At 40.1% G+C, this 20104-nt stretch overlaps 1 protein-coding gene across 2 annotated transcripts in view; it reads right to left on the bottom strand.

Moving 5' to 3' along the window:
- Positions 1-8088, bottom strand: part of UAP1 (UDP-N-acetylglucosamine pyrophosphorylase 1) — a 64266-nt gene extending 56178 nt beyond the window's left edge. Inside the window, exon 1 of one of the 2 annotated variants that reach the window (XM_064282879.1) lies at positions 7692-8088. The gene's annotated coding sequence lies outside the window, so the exon portion shown is untranslated. The remainder of the gene's footprint in view (positions 1-7691) is intronic. The other variant, XM_010594915.2, reaches the window with a different exon arrangement.
- Positions 8089-20104: the final 12016 nt, after the last annotated feature.

Raw genomic sequence — 20104 nt, 5'->3', positions numbered from 1 at the left:
CTTCTGTTTGTTAAAGCCATCCACTTGTGGTATTTCTGTTATAGCAGCACTAGATGACTAATACATTACCCAAGAATAGAATAAATATTTGTGATTTAAAGGAACACACACCCTCACCAGAGTCCCACTTTAAATTATATCATGATAGAATTCTACTAGCATCTGTTTTTTTTTTTTTTTAATTTGTTCCTAAATATACCGTCCCCACATGTCTGTCAGTTTGTTGTGCTGTGGCAGCTTGTGTGTTGCTGTGATGCTAGAAGCTATGTCACTGGTATTTCAAATACCAACAGGGTCACCCATGGTTGGCAGGTTTCAGTGGAGCTTCCAGACTAAGACAGACTAGGAAGAAGGACCTGGTGATCTACTTCAGAAAAAATTGGCCAGTGAAAAAATTATGAATAGCAGCAGAACATTGTCTGGAATATTGCCAGAAGATGAGCCACTCAGGTTGGAAGGCACTCAAAATATGACTGGGAAAGAGCTGCCTCCTCAAAATAGAGTCCACCTTAATGACGCAGATGGAGTAAGCTTTTGGGACCTTCCTAAACTGATGTAGCATGACTCAAAATGAGAAGAAACAGCTGCAAACATCCATTAATAATCAGGACATGAAATGTACAAAGTATGAATCCAGGAACATTGAAGTTGTCAAAAATGAAATGGAACACATAAAGATCGATATCCTAGGCATTAGTGAACTGAAATGGATTGGTATTGGCCATTTTGAATCAAAAACTCATAGGGTCTACTATGCCAGGAATGACAAATTGAAGAGGAATGGTGTCACACTCACCATCAAAAAGATTTCAAGATCTATTCTGAAGTATAACACTGTCAGTGATAGGATAATACTCATATGCCCACAAGGAAAACCATTATTCGAATTCAGGCACTAATCATTAATCCCAAAGATAAGGAAATTGAAGATTTTTACTAATTTCTGCAGTCTGAAACTGAGCATGCAATCAAGATGCATGATAATTACTGGTGATTGGAGCGAGGGAGTTAGAAACAAAGAAGGATGGTAGTTGGAAAACATTGCCTTGGTGATAGGAATGACAATGGAGATTGCATGATAGAATTTTGCAAGACCAGTGATGTCGTCTCATTGCAAATACCTTTTTTCAGCAACAGAAATGGCAGTGATACACGTGGACCTCACCAGATGGAATACACAGGAATCAAATTGACTACATCCATGGAAAGAGATGATGGAGAAGCTCAACATCATCAGTTAGAACAAGGCCACGGGCTGACTACAGAACAGACCATGAATTGCTCTTATGCAAGTTCAAATTGAAGCTAAAAAAAATTAGAACAAGTCCACGAGAGCCAAAATGTGACCTTGAGTATATCACAAGTGAATTTAGAGTCCATCTCAAAAACAGATTTTATGCATTGAACACTAATGACCAAAGACCAGACAAGTTGTGGAATGATATCAAGGACATCATACATGAAGAAAGCAAAAGGTCATTAAAAAGACAGCAAAGAAAGAAAAGATCAAAATGGATGTCAGAATAGACTCTGAAACTTGCTCTTAAATGTAGAATAGCTAAGGTGAAAGGAAAAGATGATGAAATAAAAGAGCTGAACAGAAGATTTCAAAGGGCATCTCGAGAAGACCAAAAATAATTCATTAACATTCAACCATTTCAGAAGATAGAGTATGATCAAGAGCCAATGGTACTGAAGGAAGAGTTCCAAGCTGTGCTGAAAGGAAAGACAAAAAACAAGCCTCCAGGAATTGATGGAATACCAATTAAGATGTTTCAACAAGCAGATGTAGTGCTAGAGGTCCTCACATGCCTATGTCAAGAAATTTGGAAAACAGCATCCTGGCCAACTGACTGGAAGAGATCCATATTTGTGCCCATTCCAAAGAAAGGTGATCCAACAGAATGTGGAAATTATCGAACAATATCATTAATAGCACACACAAGTAAAATTTTGCAGAAGATCATTCAAAAGCTATTGCAGCAGTACATTAACAGGGAACTTCCAGAAGGTAAAGCTGGATTCAGAAGAGGACATGGAATAAGGGATATCATTGCTGATGTCAGATGGATCTTGGCTGAAAGCAGAGAATACCAGAAAGATGTTTACCTGTGTTTTATTGACTATGCAAAGGCGTTCTATTGTGTGGATCACAACATATTATGGTTAACGTTGCAAAGAATGGTAATTCCAGAACAATTCATTTTGCTCATGAGGAACCTGTATATAGAGCAGGAGGCAGTCGTTCAAACAGAACAAGGGGGTACTGCGAGGTTTAAAATCAGGAAAGTTTTGCATCAGGGTTGTATCCTTTCACCATACCTATTCAATCTGTTTGTTGAACAAATAATCTGAGAAGCTGGACTATATGAGGAAGAATGGGGGATCAGGATTGGAGGAGGACTCATTAACAACCTGCATTATACAGATGACAACCTTACTTGTAAAAAGCGAAGAGGGCTTGAAGGACTTTCTGATGAAGATGAAGGACCACAGCCTTCAGTATGCATTACACCTCAGCATAAAGATAATAAAAATTCTCACAACTAGAGGTTAAGTGCTACAGCTGCTAACCAAGAGGTCAGCAATTCAAATCCACCAGGCACTCCTTGGAAACTTTATGGGGCAGTTCTACTCTGTCCTATAGGGTCGCTATGAGTCAGAGTCGACTCGATGGCAATGGGTTTGGTTTTTGGTTTTGCTATCACCCAATGAATAAGCCCACATCTTGTTTAGTTACATGAAATTTTTTTTTTCATATCCCTGAGAGATTTGGTCTCGGGTATTTGCATTAAACTCAGGGATAAACAAATGCATTTCTGACTTCTGCAGTGTTTCTAAGAGTGTTCTAGAGAAAAGCAGTTGGTTTATGGTATAAATATGAAAATGTATTGATTGATACTTAAGATATAGAATAGTTGCGATAGCACCTATTAGAATTGATCCATATCATTTAGCTCCAGTCGCTCATAGTAAACATACATTTTTAATAACAAACCAAAGGGTATATCACCAGTGTGTGTGTATGTGTGTGTGTTAATGTATGCTTGTGGGTTTCTTTTATAAATCACCGGTTTTAGTGGATGTCAGTCAAGGTGCCCTGCCTTTTAGTTCTCCTTGTCTCCATGCAGTAGGAAATGTGTTAGGGGAAATGAGGTGAACAGAATTTACCGGTGAAATGATGGTGTAGAGTGAGGAGAAGTGAAAATCTATAAAAAGTATAAAGGCTGTTGGTGCCTGAACAGCACTTATAACTGGATCCTAGTTTGAATCCTTTTCTCTAATTTCCTTTTCTCGATAATTTGTTGCTTCTTTACTTTATACCAGTTTTTGTTCTGTTTTGGTTTTCCCTCACTTTGGCAGAGTTTCAGGGCTAAAAAGCCATATCACCCAGACATAAATCCATCCACCTATGGTCACCTGATCTTTGACAAAGGACCAAAGTCCTTCAACCAGAGAAAAGAGTCTTTTTAACAAATGGTACTGGTAAAACTGGCTGCCCATTTGTAAAACAATGAAACAGGACCCATACTTCACACCATACACAAAAAACTAACTCAAAATGAGTCAAAGACCTAAATATAAAACCTAAAACGATAAAGGTCATGGGAGAAAAAATAGGGACAATGCTAGGGACCCTAATACATGGCATAAATAGAATACAAGCCTTAACTAACAAAGCACAAACACCAGAAAATAAACTAGACAAATGAGAGCTCCTAAAAATTAAACACTTATGCTCATCAAAAGAGTAAAAACAAAACCTACAGACTAGAAGAAAACTTTTTGCTACAACATATCCGACAAGGATTTAATCTCTAAAATCTATAAAATACTTGAACACTTCAACAACACGAAGACAAATAATACAATAGAAATAATCCAAAAATACCATAGGATCCAGCAATCCTACTCCAAGGAATATAGACGATAGAGAAATAAAAACCATCACACAAATAGACATATGCACACCCATGTTCATTGCAGCATTATTCACAGTAGGAAAAAGATGGAAACAACTAAAGTGCCCATCAACAGATGAATGGATAAACTACGGTACATATACACAATGCAATACTAAGAAATGATAAATCCCACAACATGGATGAATCTGGAAAGCATTATGCTGAGTGAAATAAGTCAGCATGAGACCACTATTAACAAAAACTCCAGAAAGGGTTTACATGCAGGAAAAAAAAAAAAACTTTGATGGTTAAGAGGGTGGGGAGGGGTGGTAAGGGAAATCACTAACTAGATAATAGACGAGTGTTAACTTTGGTGACGGGAAAGACAACACACAATATAGGAGAATTCAGCACAACTTGACCAAGGCAAAGACATAGAAGCATCCTAGACACAGCCATACACACTGAAGAACTGAGTTACTGGGGCTGAAGGCTGGGGACCACTGTCTGGAGGAACACCTAGGTCTATCGGCATAACATAGTTCATAATGGTTCTACATGCCACATTGGTGAGTAGCATCTGGGGTCTTAAAATCATGCAAGCATCCATCTAAGATACATCTATTGGTCCCATCCACTCCAGAGCAAAGGAGAATGAAGAAAAAAAAAAAAAAGGTAAAGACTCAAGGAAAGTATTAGTCCAAAGAACTAATGGACCACATGAACTACAGCGTCCACCAGCCTGACCCCAGGAGAACTAGAGGGTGCCTGGCTATCACCACCAACTGCTTTGACAGGGATCATAACAGAGGGTCCTGGATAAAGCGAGAGAAAAACGTAGGACAAAATTCAAATTCACAAAAGAAGACTAGACTAACTGGTCTGACAGAGACTGGAGGAATCCCCGAGGTTATGCCTCCATCCCCACAGTCTGCTAACTCAGAACTGAAGCCGCTCTCAAAGTTCACCCTTCAGCCAAAGATTAGACAGGCCTATAAAACAAACAATAACACACATGAGGAACGTGCTTCTTAGTTCAATCAAGTATATGAGACCAAATGGGCAACACCTGCCCAAAAGCAAAGACACGAAGGCAGGAAGGGACAGGAAACCTGGAAGACTGGACATGGGGAACTTGGGGTGAAAGGGGGAGAATGCTGACACACTGTGGGGATTGCAATCAATGTCACAAAACAGTTTGTGTATAAATTTTTGAATGAAAAACTAATCTGAGCTGTAAACTTTCACCTAAAGCACAATAAAATTAAAAAAAAAAAAAAAAGCCATACCATTTCTTTTCATGCCAAGGAAGTTGGAAATAATTGTACAACTGAGGTGGATTACGTTGAATATTTCACCAAGGTATAAACTACAAGTGGCTAAACCAGTCAAGGTGGCTAGACATGTGAAAAGAAGAAATGTGTTACTTGTACCCAGGGCATTAGCTACAAAATCACTGCATGTGCTTTTTGTTTTCCCTTGAAAACTAGAAAATTAATCTTCGGTCATGTTCCCAGGACTCAAGGAAATATTATAACCAATGAATAAAATGTGAATTTTATCCAAGAAATGTAGTCTACCCACATGGAGAAGATGTATGTGGGGTACATACAGGAAATTATTCAGCTTTGCTGAAGCCAATTGTGAAAAGCAGGAAGGGATACTCAGAGCTGGAAACTCTAGCTACACTGGGGATTTTTACTTAGGCCACAAGACTTTATTCCTGACATATTAAACAAATAGCTTAAGAAACAATTGGCCCACATAGACCCACACCTACATTAACTGTAAAATACTCTTTGTGAATTAATCATCAGCCAATTTATTCAGTTTTTCGTCTTAAAGTAATAATCCCCATTCAATTGTTCACACAGCTATCAGCTGTAAGCAAAATTGAAGGCTCATTTTTTTTTTTATCCATGGAGGGAAAATATATTATTTATAAACCCTAACAAAAAATCCCCCCCACTGTCTTCATTTACACCTGAGAGTGAAGTTGTATTAATGGAATTAACTTTAACATATAAAATGAATATAAAATGAAAGTACTGATGGTAGCAGTATTTCTCTTTTTCCACAAAAATCGAAGGGTAAAGACATACTATTTATATTTAATGATTCCTTGGCAGGCTTGAGAACCCAGTGAAAAGAATAATAACAGAAAGAACAAGAGAGGAAGAAAGAAGCTGCCTTCATAACTTCGTTTCTGGATCTGTTCCAGTTGACGTATTTTCCACAGTCGCTGGTAGAAATGTGAGTTTTCCAAATGGAAGTGTACTAGTTAGAAATAAAAAGTACGGTTTTGCCAAAAAAATTCTGTTATTAGGGATGCTACTTCTGTCAAACATAGGATGGGCTGGCACTGAATCGGACATGGGCAGAACTGTGGAGATAACACTGAAGAGAAAACGCTTTGAAAAGTGTAACTTGCGGCCTGACAGGATCAGAGTAATTAGAATGATGATGAGAACGAAGAGAACGAGAAGAAAGCACCTTATCGTGATGTTTCATTTGAATTAGCTCTTTTAGTCTTCACAACAACTTTATGATGTAAATACAATTACCTCCACGTTACAAATGAGGAAGCAAAGGTTGATAGAGATTAAATAGCATGCTAAGGTTATATAGTTAATGTGTGATGAAGTCTATCCAACTCTAAAACGCCATTGGAGAGTGTAACCGTTGCCCTTGCGTCTCCTCCAAGCCTTCTCCTTGTAGTGACCCTGTGTGTGTCAGAGCAGAACTGTGTTCCACAGGGTTTTCAACGGCTGATTTTTTTGGAAGTAGACCACTAGGCCTTTCTTCTGGGTGGACTCAAACTGCCAACCTTTCAGTTAGTAGCCAATTGCTTAACTGTTTGCACCATCCAGGGACTCCACTGGAGAGTATACAAGTTCCTTTATTACTCACACCTACCTTTCTGTCTTCATTTCTAAACCAACTCTTTTGCACTGGCCCTCAAATCTCTAATTTTCATTCTCTGTCTCTAGTTTTCTCTGGCTCTGGCTATCATTACACACACACACACACACACAAACTTTTGGCATCTGATCATCTCTCCGTCCTTTACCCTAGTAACTTGGCCATTGTAAGCAGGAAAGCAGCCCTGATGTTCAGTCCAAAAATATATTGAGGAGATATGGCATAAAAAAAAAAAAAAAAAAGGCAGAGACGTATCGTCTCTGTAAACCTTCTGTTCTTTCATCCCTGACCATCTATGCCCACTTGTGATGCCAGCACAGTGTTGCAATATCCCCAGCCTCTGCCAAATATTTCCTATTGCCTAAGGTTTTTTTTTTTTTTTTTTTAAGGTTTAGCTAATTAGCTGACTTACCCGCCCTTCCTTTGGGCTGGAAGAAGAAAACAATTGTGTCACATGCATGAACAGACAGTGGAATAAGTGGATGGAAGCCATTTTTAATAGCAGCACTCCAGTTTTCAGAAACTATAAAAGTCGCCTTCCAAATACCACTTTGAAGAGTCTAGGTCAGGGATTACAGCTCCAAATGTTACCTAGCATCATGGATTGAATTGTGTCCCCCAAAAATACATGTATTAATTTGGCTAGGCCATGATTCCCAGTATAGTGCGATTATCCACCATGTTGCCGTCTGATAGATTTCCCTACGTGTTGTAAATCCTACCTCTATGATTTAATGAAGGGGGATAGGCAGCAGTTGTATTAGTGAGGCAGGACTCAATCTACAAGATTGGATTTTGTCTGGAGGCAATCTCTTTTGAGATATGAAAGAGAGAAGTGAGCAGAAAGACAGGGGGAACTCATACCACCAAGAAAGCAGCCCCGGGAGCAGAGTGCGACCTTTGGATCCAGGGTTCCTGTGCAGAGAAGCTCCTAGTCCAGGGGAAGATTGATGAGAAGGATCTTCCTCCAGAGCCAACAGAGAGAGAAAGTCTTCCGTTGGAGCTGATACCCTGAATTTGGACTTCTAGCCTATTTTATTGTGAGGAAATAAATTTCTCTTTGTTAAAGACATCCACTTGTAGTATTTCTGTTACAGCAGCACCAGATGACTGAGACACCTAGCATCACAGAACCAACCTCCAAATTCTCTTTCTCGGCTATAACCCAACAGGCAGATGTTTAGACTCTTGACGAATACGCAGCAACGGCAAGAACACTACCACAAAAGAGAGAAGTAAGCAGAGTGAGACAGCTGAGTGCCTGTGTGCAGGAGGCTTCCTGGCAGAGTGCAGTACCTCTGGGCACTGATTGGTGGAGCTAGGCTTGCTGACCCGCAGAGCAAGAGAGTTGAGTGCCTTCCTGCCAAAGTTTACTGGCAAAGTGGGGTGCCTCTAGGCGCTGATCGGTGGAGCTACAGAGCTTTGAAACACTTGTCCCAGAAGGGCAGATGCAGGCATGAGGCCAAAGGGCCAAAAGTCCAAGGAACCAGGAAGCAGAAGCTGAAGAGAAAAGGAACACAGAAAGCTAAGCTGCCTCAGTCTCAAAATGTGTGGCCAGGACCTCTGGGGTTTCAAAGTGTGGAGGCGTGGCCTCTGGTGTTTCTAAGGGTGGAGTCGCCACTCAGACGGACAAGGAGAATGGTGCACCTAAAGCTGAGGGAGAAGACAGCTGCTGCCTCAGTGGGCCTGGAAGGCAGAGCTGAAGCCCAAAGCCAAGGGGTCACCACTCAGAATCCTGAGAGTGTGCTAATACCTAGAGTCTGGAGGGCAGGGCTATTGTGTAAATGGTCTCAGGGAAAAAAGGATTATTTCAAAGGCTGATGTAATGTGTTCTGCTGACTTGCTTGGTGCCTGTTATGCCTTCTTCCCCTTTGATTTCTCCTATTTATAAGGAAATGTCTAGCTTGTGTCTGTTCTGCCACTGTAATTTGGAAGCAGATAACTTGTATTCTAGATTTCACAGATGAAAAGGAATTTCTGGATTTTGGATTTGGAGTTAAGACTTTTGCTATGATATGATGGAGTGAATGTGTTTTGCATGTGGCGAGGACATGAATTTTGGGGAGCCAAAGGGTGAAATGTCATGGATTGAATTGTGTCCCCCAAAAATGTGTGTATCACTTTGGCTAGGCCATGATTCCCAGTATTGTGTGATTGTCCAACCATTTTGTCATCTGATGTGATTTTCCTATGTATTATAAATCCTACCTCTATGATTTAATGAGGGGGTATAGGCAGCAGTTGTGTTAGTGAGGCAGGACTCAATCTACAAGATTGGATTTTGTCTTGAGCCAGTCTCTTTTTTTTTTTTTATTTTATGGCAAAACTTTTATTGGGAGATAATAGCTGCTCGAAATATAATCTCAATCTTGCATTTCTGTTCTTTTTCCTCTTTCTTCTTTTTTTGATATAAAGTAAATTACTGAGTCAGGCCTTGCTTTAGAAAAAAAAAAATGCTTTAGAGTGCATGTAAATTGCTCTGTTGAGCCATATTGAGCTGGTCCATAAGTATAATCAAGATTTGTACCAGTTTTACTATTTACTCATTTCTTCTGGAACTCAAATTGAAGAAGGGGTTATTAGGGAGAGGCAATTATTACATTTCAGGAAGGAAATTCATTTTTCTTTCTGGTTTTTGTTGTTCCTCCCAGTTCTACCATGTGAGCCAATTGTGAAAATTGCTTAATTTTTATTTGATAAATTCCTTCCTGGTTTGTTATAAGCTTGTGTTACTTTCTTCATACTTACTCTAGCTAAAAACAATGCTATTATCGTCACAGCACCTAAATATAAAACCATTGCATTAAATGGTGAAATAATTGAAAACACCTCTGATTATTTACACCAAAGGCAACTGTCTAGGTTTTAAAACACCTTATTTTTCAAGTTGGCTGGGCTTCGGAAAATAGCTTTTTGTTTTATCACTAGCTTTAAAACCCTGGTGATATGAAGGACTCTGCCTTCAAAAGACCGAGATTAGCTGTTGATACTTAGTTTGAGCCAGTCTCTTTTGAGATACAAAAGAGAGAAGCGAGCAGAGAGATGGGGGGACTTCACACCACCAAGAAAGCAGTGCCAGGAGCAAAGTGTGTCCTTTGGACCTAGGGTTTCTGTGCAGAGAAGCTCCTAGTTCAGGGGAAGATTGATGACAAGGACTTTCCCAACATGTGTTAATCATTATTTGTCATGGAACTCTGTGTAATAAAAGGTTTATTTTTTTTTTTTATTAAATGAGCACTAGGACCTTTGTCAATTAGGATGGTTCTTTGGATCATACTTCCTCTTTCCTTTTCCTCTTAAAGTCACACATTCCTTTATAAAATGTATGCCATTTTCAGCATGCCAGTCCCTGTGCTAAAATCTGTATTAGTGACAGAAAAAAGAAAGGAAGCATACTCTGTATTTTCTAAATTTTCTTCAAGCATGGCATTTACAAGGCGTAATTTAAAACATCAAAACATCACTTAATCTATCTTGGGTCTACATTATTAGCAATTAATCTGTATTGAATTTTCAAGGCACACACATGAAGACAGTTGGCTAATTTTTTGTAAGCATTACATTATTTGCCATTTTGTCAGGCATATTCTGGCACTTAGTATATTTCTGTTTTCTCCAGCAAGCATAACTGAGAGATGCCAATGATAAAGCATACTACCTCCCCTTAGAAAAGCAGGCACATTTTTTAAATTAATTTATTTTTTATATACATATTTTTTATTGTGCTTTAAGTGAAAGTTTACAGTTCAAGTTTCTCATACAAAAATTACACGCATTGTCACATGACCCTAGTTGCTCTCCCTATAACGAAACAGCATGCTTCCCCTTTCCACCCTGGATTTCCCATGTCCATTCAACCAGCTCCTGTCCCTTTCTGCCTTCTCATCCAGCCTCTGGATAGGAGCTGCCCATTCAGTTTCAAGTTTTTTCTATCTGCTTTACCTAAGAAGCACACTCTTCACAAGGATTATATAGTCCAGTCTAATCTTTTTCAGACCCCCACATGTCTGTCATTTTGTTTTACTGTGGTGGCTTGTGTGTTGCTGTGATTCTGGGAGCGATACTATCAGTATTCAAATACCAGCAGGTCACACATGCCGGAAAGGTTTCAGCTGAGCTTCCAGACTAAGACAGACTGGGAAGAAGGACCTGGTGGCCTACTTCTGAAAAGAATCAGTCAGTGAAAACCTTATGAATAGCAGTGGAACATTGTCTGATATAGTGCTAGAAGATGAGCCCCTCAGGTTGGAAGGCACTTAAAATATGACTGGGGAAGAGTTGCCTCCTCAAAGTAGAGTTGACCTTAATGATGTGGATGGAGTCAAGCTTTCAGGACCTTCCTAAACTGATGTAGCATGACTCAAAATGAGAAGAAACTGCTGCAAACACACTTTGTACAAAGTATGAATCTAGGAAAATTAGAAATCATCAAAAATGAAATGAAATGCATAAAGGTCAATATCCTAGGCACTAGTGAGCTGAAATGGACTGGTATCAGCCATTCTGAATTGGACAATCATACAGTCTACTATGCTGGGAATGACAACTTGAAGAGGAGTGGCTATGCTGGGAATGAATGACAACTTGAAGAGGAATGGCATTGCATTCATTGTCAAAAAGAATATTTTCAAGATCTATCCTGAATTTTATCCTGAAGTACAATATTGTCAGTGATAGGATAATATCCATACACCTACAAGGAAGACCAGTTAATACGACTATTATTCAAACTTATGCACCAACCACTAAGGCCAAAGATGAAGAAATTGAAGATTTTTACCAACTTCTGCAATCTGAAATTGATTGAGCACACAATCAGGATGCACTGATAATTACTGGTGATTGGAATGTGAAAGTTGGAAACAAAGAAGAAGGATCAGTATTTGGAAAATACGGCCTTGGTGATAAAAATGATGCCAGAGATCGCATGACAGAATTTTACAAGACCAATGACTTCTTCATCACAAATATCTTTTTTCACCAAAACGAACGGCAACTATACACATGGACCTCACCAGATGGAATACACAGGAATCAAATTGACTACATCTGTGAAAGGAGATGAAGGAAAAGCTCAATATCATCAGCTGGAACAAGGCAAGGGCAGACTTTGGATCAGACCATCAATTACTCATATGCAAGTTCAAAATGAAACTAAGAAAATTAGAACAAGCCCACAAGAGCCAAGTATGACCTTGAGTATAACCCACCTGAATTTAGATACCATCTCAAGAATAGATTTGATGCGTTGAACACTAATGACTGAAGACCAGACAAGTTGTGGAATGACATCAAGGACATCACACATGAAGAAAGCAAGAGCTCATTGAAAAGACAGGAAAGAAAGAAAAGACCTAATTAGATGTCAGAAGAGACTCTGAAACTTGCTCTTAAAAGTCAAATAACTAAAGGAAAAAGAAAAAAAAATAAAGTAAAAGAGCTGAGCAGAAGATTTCAAAGGGCAGCTTGAGAAGACAAAGTATTATGATGACACGTGCAGAGACCTAGAGATAGAAAACCAAAAGGGAAGGACACGCTTAGCATTTCTCAAGCTGAAAGAGCTAAAGAAAAAATTCAAGCCTCGAGTAACAATACTGAAGATTCTACGGGAAAAATATTAAACAGTGCAGGAAGCATCGAAACAAGATGGCAGGAATACACAGAGTCACTATACCAAAAAGAATTTCAGGAGGTAAGTATGATCAGTAACTGATGGTACCAAAGGAAGAAGTCCAAGCTGTACTGAAGGCATTGGCAAAAAACAAGGCTCAGGGAATTGATGGAATATCAATTGAGGTATTTCAACAAATGGATGCAGCGCTGGGAGTGCTCACCCATCTATCCCAAGAAATTTGGAAGACAGCTACCTGGCCAACTGACTGGAAGAGATCCATATTTATGCCTATTCCCAAGAAGGGTGATCCAACTGAATGTGGCAATTATCGAACAATATCATTAATATCACATGCAAGCAAAATTTTGCTGAAGATCATTCAAAAGCAGCTGCAGCAGCCATGGGAGCAGCATCAAGAAATCAAAAGACGCATTGCATTGGGCAAACTGGCTGCATAAGATCTCTTTAAAGTGTCGAAAAGCAAGGATGTCACCTTGAGGACTAAGATGTGCCTGACTCAAGCCATCGTGTTTTCAATTGTCTCATATGCATGCAAAAGCTGGACAATGAATAAAGAAGACTGAAGAGTTGACACCTTTGAATTGTGGTGTTGGAGACGAATATTGACTATACCATGGACTGCCAAAAGAACAAACAAATCTGTTTTGGAAGAATAACAACCAGAATGCTCCTTAGAAGCAAGGATGGCGAGACTACATCTCACATACTTTGGACATGTTATCAGGAGGGATCAGTCCCTGGAGAAGGACATCATGCTTGGTAAAGTAGAAGGTCAGTGAAAAAGAGGATGATCCTCAATGAGATGGACTGACACAGTGGCTGCAACAACGGGTTCAAGCATAGCAACAATTGTGAGAATGCTGCAGGACCGGGCAGTGTTTTGTTCTGTTGTGCATAGGGTCGCTATGAGTCAGAACCAACTGGATGGCACCTCACAACAACAATCTTTGTCTAAACAGTTGGCTTCAGGAATGGTTTTCGTTTTGGACAGAGGGTCCGGCGGCCGTGTCTTCTGGGATCCCTCCAGTCTCAGTCAAACTGTTAAGTCTGGTCTTTAGTAGAATTTGAGTTCTGCACCCTGCTTTTCTCCCTCTCTGTCAGGGACTCTCTGTTGTGTTCCCTGTCAGGGCAGTCATCGGTGGTAGCCAGGCACCATATAGTTCTTCTGGTCTCAGGCTTTTTCTGTCTCTTGGGCTCATATTTTCCTTGTGTCTTTGATGTTCTTCATTCTCCCTTACTCCAGGTGGGTTGGGACCAATTGATGCATCTTAGATAGCTGTTTGCTAGCTTTTAAGACCCCAGACACCACTCACAAAAGTGGGATGCAGAACATTTTCTTCATAAACTGTTGCGCCAATTTACCTAGATGTCCCCTGAAATCATGGTCCCCAGACCCCACTCCTACTCTGTCCCTCAAAGAGTTTGGTTGTATTCAGGAAACTTCTTAGTTTTTGGTTTGGTCCAGTTGTGCTGACTTTCCCTGTATTGTATGTTGTCCTTCCCTTCACCTAAGATAATTCTTGTCTACTATCTAGTTAGTGAATACCTCTCTCCACCCTCGTAACCATCAAAGAATGTTTTCTTCTGTGTTTAAGCCTTTTCTTGAGTTCTTACAATAATGGTCTCATACCACATTTGTTCTTTTGAGACTAACTTAACTCAGCATAAGAGAAGGCACATTTTTAATAAAGTGTTAACATTTATTAAATCGCAAGAAAAGGGATGAATTTAAATACACGTGATTTAAAAAACTGCTTTCCCCCAAACTGTGTCCTGCAGAACACTAATATCCCACAAATCCTCAATACATATTTTGAATACCAACAAGCCTTGGTTGGGTCCTGGATAAGAAAAAACAAGTTATAAAAGGCATTATTGAGATAATTGGGAAAAATAAAAAAAATGATTAGACAGTCCTGTGTCAGCGTTAACGTCTGAGGTTGTTATAAAGGTATGGTAATAAAAAAAAAAAAAAGTCTTTATTCTTAGGAGATTCATGCTGAAGTACTTAGGGGCCAGGTATCATGGTATCCACAGTTTTACATATAGATAAAGGGAGAGAAGGTAAAGATAAAGCAGCGTGGAATGTCCACAATGGGTGAGTGAATGTAGGTGAACGGTATACTAGTATGACTGCATTATCCTGCCAACTTCTCTGTAGTGTGACATTTTTAAAACCAAAAAAGCTGAGGGGAAAACAAATTTGGGAAACCCAGGTAATTTCTATACAAATTGTTCGGTGATATTGGTTACATTTTTCATGATGTGTCATCATTCTCATTCATTCTGTACTGGTTGTACCATTTCCAGTACTCTAGTTTCCCTGCCCCCTTACCTTATCATCTTTACTTTAGAGCAGTTTTTGACCTTTTGGTCTCATGTAGATGATTTTTTTTTTTTTTTTCTGCATGGGCAATTTAGTGACCTTGACTACATCGAGTTGTGGTTATTTTATTTCTTTAAAAATATTCAACATGATTCTCTAAAATGATTTCAATGCCCACCATTATGACCTGGAGTTTGAAGACCTTCTCCTGATGCTTCTGTTACCACTACCATATTCTTGCCAAGTGATCATATAACCTCTGCTGGAATCCTTACCCTGATTGAGATGGCTGTAGCTGTGTCAAAGTCCTTCCTTTCCGTTCAAGACTACTGAGAAAATTGGGAGAAAGTATGCAAACCATCCAAAACGGATTCAATCATGGAATACTTCCATCCGACCCTGCCCCTCAAAGCTTCTCTTAAGATCAGTGTGTGCTAGTGTTCCTAGGATGTAGTTTGGTAAATGTTGAACCAGACACTGATAAACATTTTTTCTCTAATTTCAAAGTTTTCAATTCCTCCTTAACTAAACTTTGGCTTTCATTCTTACTTTAAAGGTGAGCTTTTACACACTTGATATCTTCTAGCTGCACATATTATTTAAACACGTTCCGACCTACAGAATGGGTTGCCTTTTAAAACAAAAAATAAGCATAACAACATAGTAGTCTCCCAAGAGGCTCGCTACAACCAATTGCACAAAACCAGGACACTACGGGCCATGCCACTCAGGTGACTGAGTGTGTTTCTTACCTTTATACAGGGAAACCTGTGAAAGCCGGAACTGGACAGGACTGCCTTGTTTTTCCAGGTCTCGCAGGTATCCAGCCTTTGTTAGGGTGCAGTCTTACCACTTTTTTATCACTCTCTTTTTTTTTTTCTATTTAGCGAAAAATGTTTGAGTTTTCCTTCTCTGACAGGTTTCCACCTTACACAGGTCTCTGGCTTTCACAGGTTCTACTGTAAATTGCCCGTTTCCATCTAAAATGTAATTCTCACTTTTCTTTGCACTTCATTCTCAAAAGGTTATTGCAAAATCTCAACTTTATTTTTCTCTATCCATCACTGATCCTTCTTTTCTTTACAGGGTTGTGGTCTTAACAATAAGAAAACTGTGAATATTTTAACTATATAGCAGGAATCTTTTGGCTGTGGCACCATGGTGGCATAGCAGTTAGGAGCTTGGCTCCTAACCAAAAGGTTTGCAGTTGGAATACACCAGCCACCCCTTGGGAACCCTATGGGGGCAGCTCTACTCTGTCCTTATAGGGTTGCTACAGGTCGGAATCCACTCGACAGCAATGGGTTTGGGTTTTTTTTTTTTTTTTTTTGCTCTGGTCTGATGAATATTTCACAACTGAGACATCAACAACATGCATCACTGCTTTCAAATTAATCTCAATTGAAAAGGTTTGTACAGAGGGTCTTTTTCTGTTTTTTTACATTTTTATTGTGCTTTAAGTTTACAAATCAAGTCAGTCTCTCATACAAAAATTTATATACACCTTGCTATATGCTCCTAGTTGCTCTCCCTCTAATGAGACAGCACACTCCTTCCCTCCACTCTCTATTTTCGTGTCCATTCGGCCAGCTTCTGTCCCCCTCAGCCTTCTCATCTCCCCTCCAGACAGAAGCTGCCCACATAGTCTCATGTGTCTACTTGACCCAAGAAGCTCACTCCTCACCAGTATCATTTTCTACGCCTTAGTCCAGTCCAATCCCTGTCTGAAGAGTTGGCTTTGGGAATGGTTCCTGTCTTGGGCTAACAGAAGGCCTGGGGACCATGACCTCTGGGGTCCTTCTAGTCTCAGTCAGACCGTTAAGTCTGGCCTTCTTACGAGAATTTGAGGGAGGTTTGCATCCCACTGCTCTCCTGCTCCCTCAGGGGTTCTCTGTTGTGTTCCCTGTCAGGGCAGTCACCGGTTGTAGCCGAGCACCATCTAGTTCTTCTGGTCTCAGGCTGTTGTATAGTCTCTGGTTTATGTGGCCCTTGCTGTCTCTCAGGCTCATAATTACCTTGTGTCTTTGGTGTTCTTCATTCTCCTTTGCTCCAGGTGGGTTGAGACCAATTGATACATCTTAGACGGCCACTTGCTAGCATTTAAGACCCCAGACGCCACTCTCCAAAGTGGGATGTAGAGTTTTCTTAATGGATTTTATTATGCCAATTGACTTAGATGTCCCCTGAAACCATGGTCTCCAAACCCCCGCCCCTACTACGCTGGCCTTCAAAGCATTCAGTTTATTCGGGAAACTTCTTTGCTTTTGGGTTAGTCCAGTTGAGCTGACCTCTCCTGTATTGTGTGTTGTCCATTGTCCCTTCACCTAAAATAGTTTTTATCTACTATCTAATTAGTGAAAACCCCTTTCCCTCCCTCCCTCCCCACTCTCATAACCATCAAAGAATATTTTCTTCTCTGTTTAAACAAACTATTTTTTGAGTTCTTATAATAGTGACCTCATACAATATTTGTCCTTTTGCAACTCACTCATTTCACTCAGCATAATGCCTTCCAGATTCCTCCATGTTACGAAACGTTTCACGGATTCATCATTGTTCTTTATCGATCCATAGTATTCCATTGTGTGAATATACCATTATTTATCCATTCATCCGCTGATGGGCACCTTGGTTGCTTCCATCTTTTTGCTATTGTAAACAGTGCTGCAGTAAACATGGGTGTGCATATATCTGTTCGTGCAAAGGCAGAGGGTCTTTTTCAAAGAGCTTCATGCCATGCTTTCACCATAACTCTGGAAGACATTTAATTTAGCTGACACAGTGAAACCTGTGAGAGCCGGAACTCAATGGGACTGCCATGGTTTTCCAGGTCTCGCAAGTTTTCCACCTCTGACAGGGTACAGTCACCGCTTTTCTATCACCTCTATTTAGTGGAAAAATTTGCATTTTCCTTCTCTGACAGGTTTCCGCCTTACACAGGTTCCGGCTTTCACAGATTTTACTGTGCTTAAATATGCAGTCTTTAATCACCCACTTTCCTTTGTTTATATACACTTCATTTACATATGAAAATGAAGTGTATATAAACATCATATAATTTATAATACACATAAGCAGATGATATATCGTATACCACAAGGAAAATGGGCTTTTGGGAATACTTTAATAACTAATTATCTGTTGCAACTCCCTCACGTTGCAACCTATTTTATAAGAATTCTTATTAAAAATTGTGGAATAGCAGGAAGAACTATAAGTCATTTTTTAAGTTGGAAATTTTCTGAGCAAGTCCGATATAGTCCTACTAGGACGGGACTCAAGGACTTCAGTTGCTGAGATGCACAATTTTACGCGGTAGACAGGACTGAAAAATCCTATTTCCTTGCCTTTAAGACCACACAAGCTCTTCCAATTTGCCATATTTGTTAAGTCCAAAGACATTCTACCTTTCCAAATTACTTTGTTAAGTTACTTGACTGCCAATGTTATTATTCACGTGCCAATAGGTGACAGTTTACAATTGCTTCCTTTTGTTTTACAGTTAATTGAAGTCAAAACTATCAAATTGTCACTCTTTAAAATCTTGGGAGTCAGCCACATCCAACTGGCTGCACAGTATAAATTTATTTTCAATACAACAAACATTTATCAAGCAATTACTATAGTCTAGGGGTCGCCATGAGTCAGAACAGACTCGACAGCAACTGCCAAGAACAAAGACATGGTGCTAGGTGCTAGGGATACAGATCCCCATATGGTGATCCACTACCCTTATGGCGTGCGCTTGAGACAAAACAAAGGCCAAGTCTGACCAGACAGCAAACGTCTATGTACAAAGTAGGAAGCTGCCACAGAGGTGGCAACACTGAGGCGGAAGGGGCAGGCAGGGCTCAGGGAGGACTAATTAGAGGCGGTAACACCTGAGCTATTCTAAAAGTGAAATAGGATTTTACCACACAGAAAAGGCAGGGAACAGAGTGGCACATTGAGAAGAGGCTGAGACACAGGAAAAAGCACGACATTTGTAGAAATAGGAGTACAGCTGGAGCATAAAGTATAAAGAAGACACACAGAAGGTGAGGCAGGATTGGTCATGGAGCCAGATTATGAAAGGTTTTATATGCCAATCTAAGGGGATTAAATACTGTCTTGAAGGCAACTGGGAGGAAGAGACAGGAAACAAAATGAAGAATTTTTAAGCAGAGAGTAACATGGCTGGGCTTGTTTTTAAGAAAAACTTATCAACAGTGTCACAGGGAGACTAAGGGATCCTACTAACAAGTAACGTGTGCTCAGGGCCTAAACTATTAACAGAGGGCAGGAAAGGAGGACGGTGGACTGGAGAGGAATTATTGGTGTTAGGAGCAGAGCTTTAGGGCCAGGCATTTATCCACTGTGCAACCCCAGTTTCCTGTACTCCTATTTCTACGAATTTCACGCAAGTTAATCTAAACAATTTCAGCCATAAAATGGACCAAAAGTTAGTATCTCCCTCACAGGGTTATTGCGAGGATTAAACGGTGGGAGGGCCAGTGCACAAAAAGCATTTAGCAATTTAGCATCGCACCTGGTGCAAAACAAATGCTCAGTCAATGTTAGCTACTGTTATTATTTCAAGTATTAGAGAGGAGGGATTGAGCATGGCTCCCAGCTAGCTCTGGAATCTGGCTGTCTCTGCTTTTCAATCCTACAATCGATGCCCTTTGTAGATGTGAAAAAAAAAAAAAAAAAAAAAACCGTTGCCGTCGAGTTGATTCCAACTCATATCGACTCTATAGGACAGAGCAGAACTCCCCCGTACGGTTTCCAAGGCGTGCCTGGTGGATCTGAACTGCCGGCCTTTTGGTTAGCAGCTGTAGCTCTTAACCACTGCGCCACCAGGGTTTTCTTGTGTAGACTGGTGGTTCTCCAAGTGCAGCAGCATCACCTGGGAATTTGTTAGAAATGCAACTTCTCAAGCCCCACTAGGAACTACTCTGCTAGAAACCCAGGGGTGGGGCCCAGCAAACAGTATTTTAACAAGCCCTCCCAGGGCTGAAGTATGAGAATTGCTGGTTTAGACATCCGTTATGTCCAGCCTGAGCTCACAACTGCCTCTCAGAGTGCCCCTTCTACCTCCCAGCATCTCCTCCTTGAATTCTTCACCCGCATTGGTAGTTGACTTCCTAGAAGACATGCCACCCCCTCTAAACAGTATATGAATACCACCTCTAATTTGTATGAAATGTTGAGCAAGTTTATTTCACCTCCTTAAGTCTCAGTTTCCATAAGTAAAAAGGGAACCTTAAACATGACAATAAAGTACCTAAAATAGCACCTGTCACCTAGGAGACGTTCCATAAGTGATGGTTATTA

This window comes from Loxodonta africana, chromosome 3 (assembly GCF_030014295.1).
Source record: "Loxodonta africana isolate mLoxAfr1 chromosome 3, mLoxAfr1.hap2, whole genome shotgun sequence".
In the NCBI taxonomy this organism is placed as follows: Eukaryota; Metazoa; Chordata; class Mammalia; order Proboscidea; family Elephantidae; genus Loxodonta; species Loxodonta africana.
This window is presented reverse-complemented; position numbering and strand designations above follow the sequence as displayed.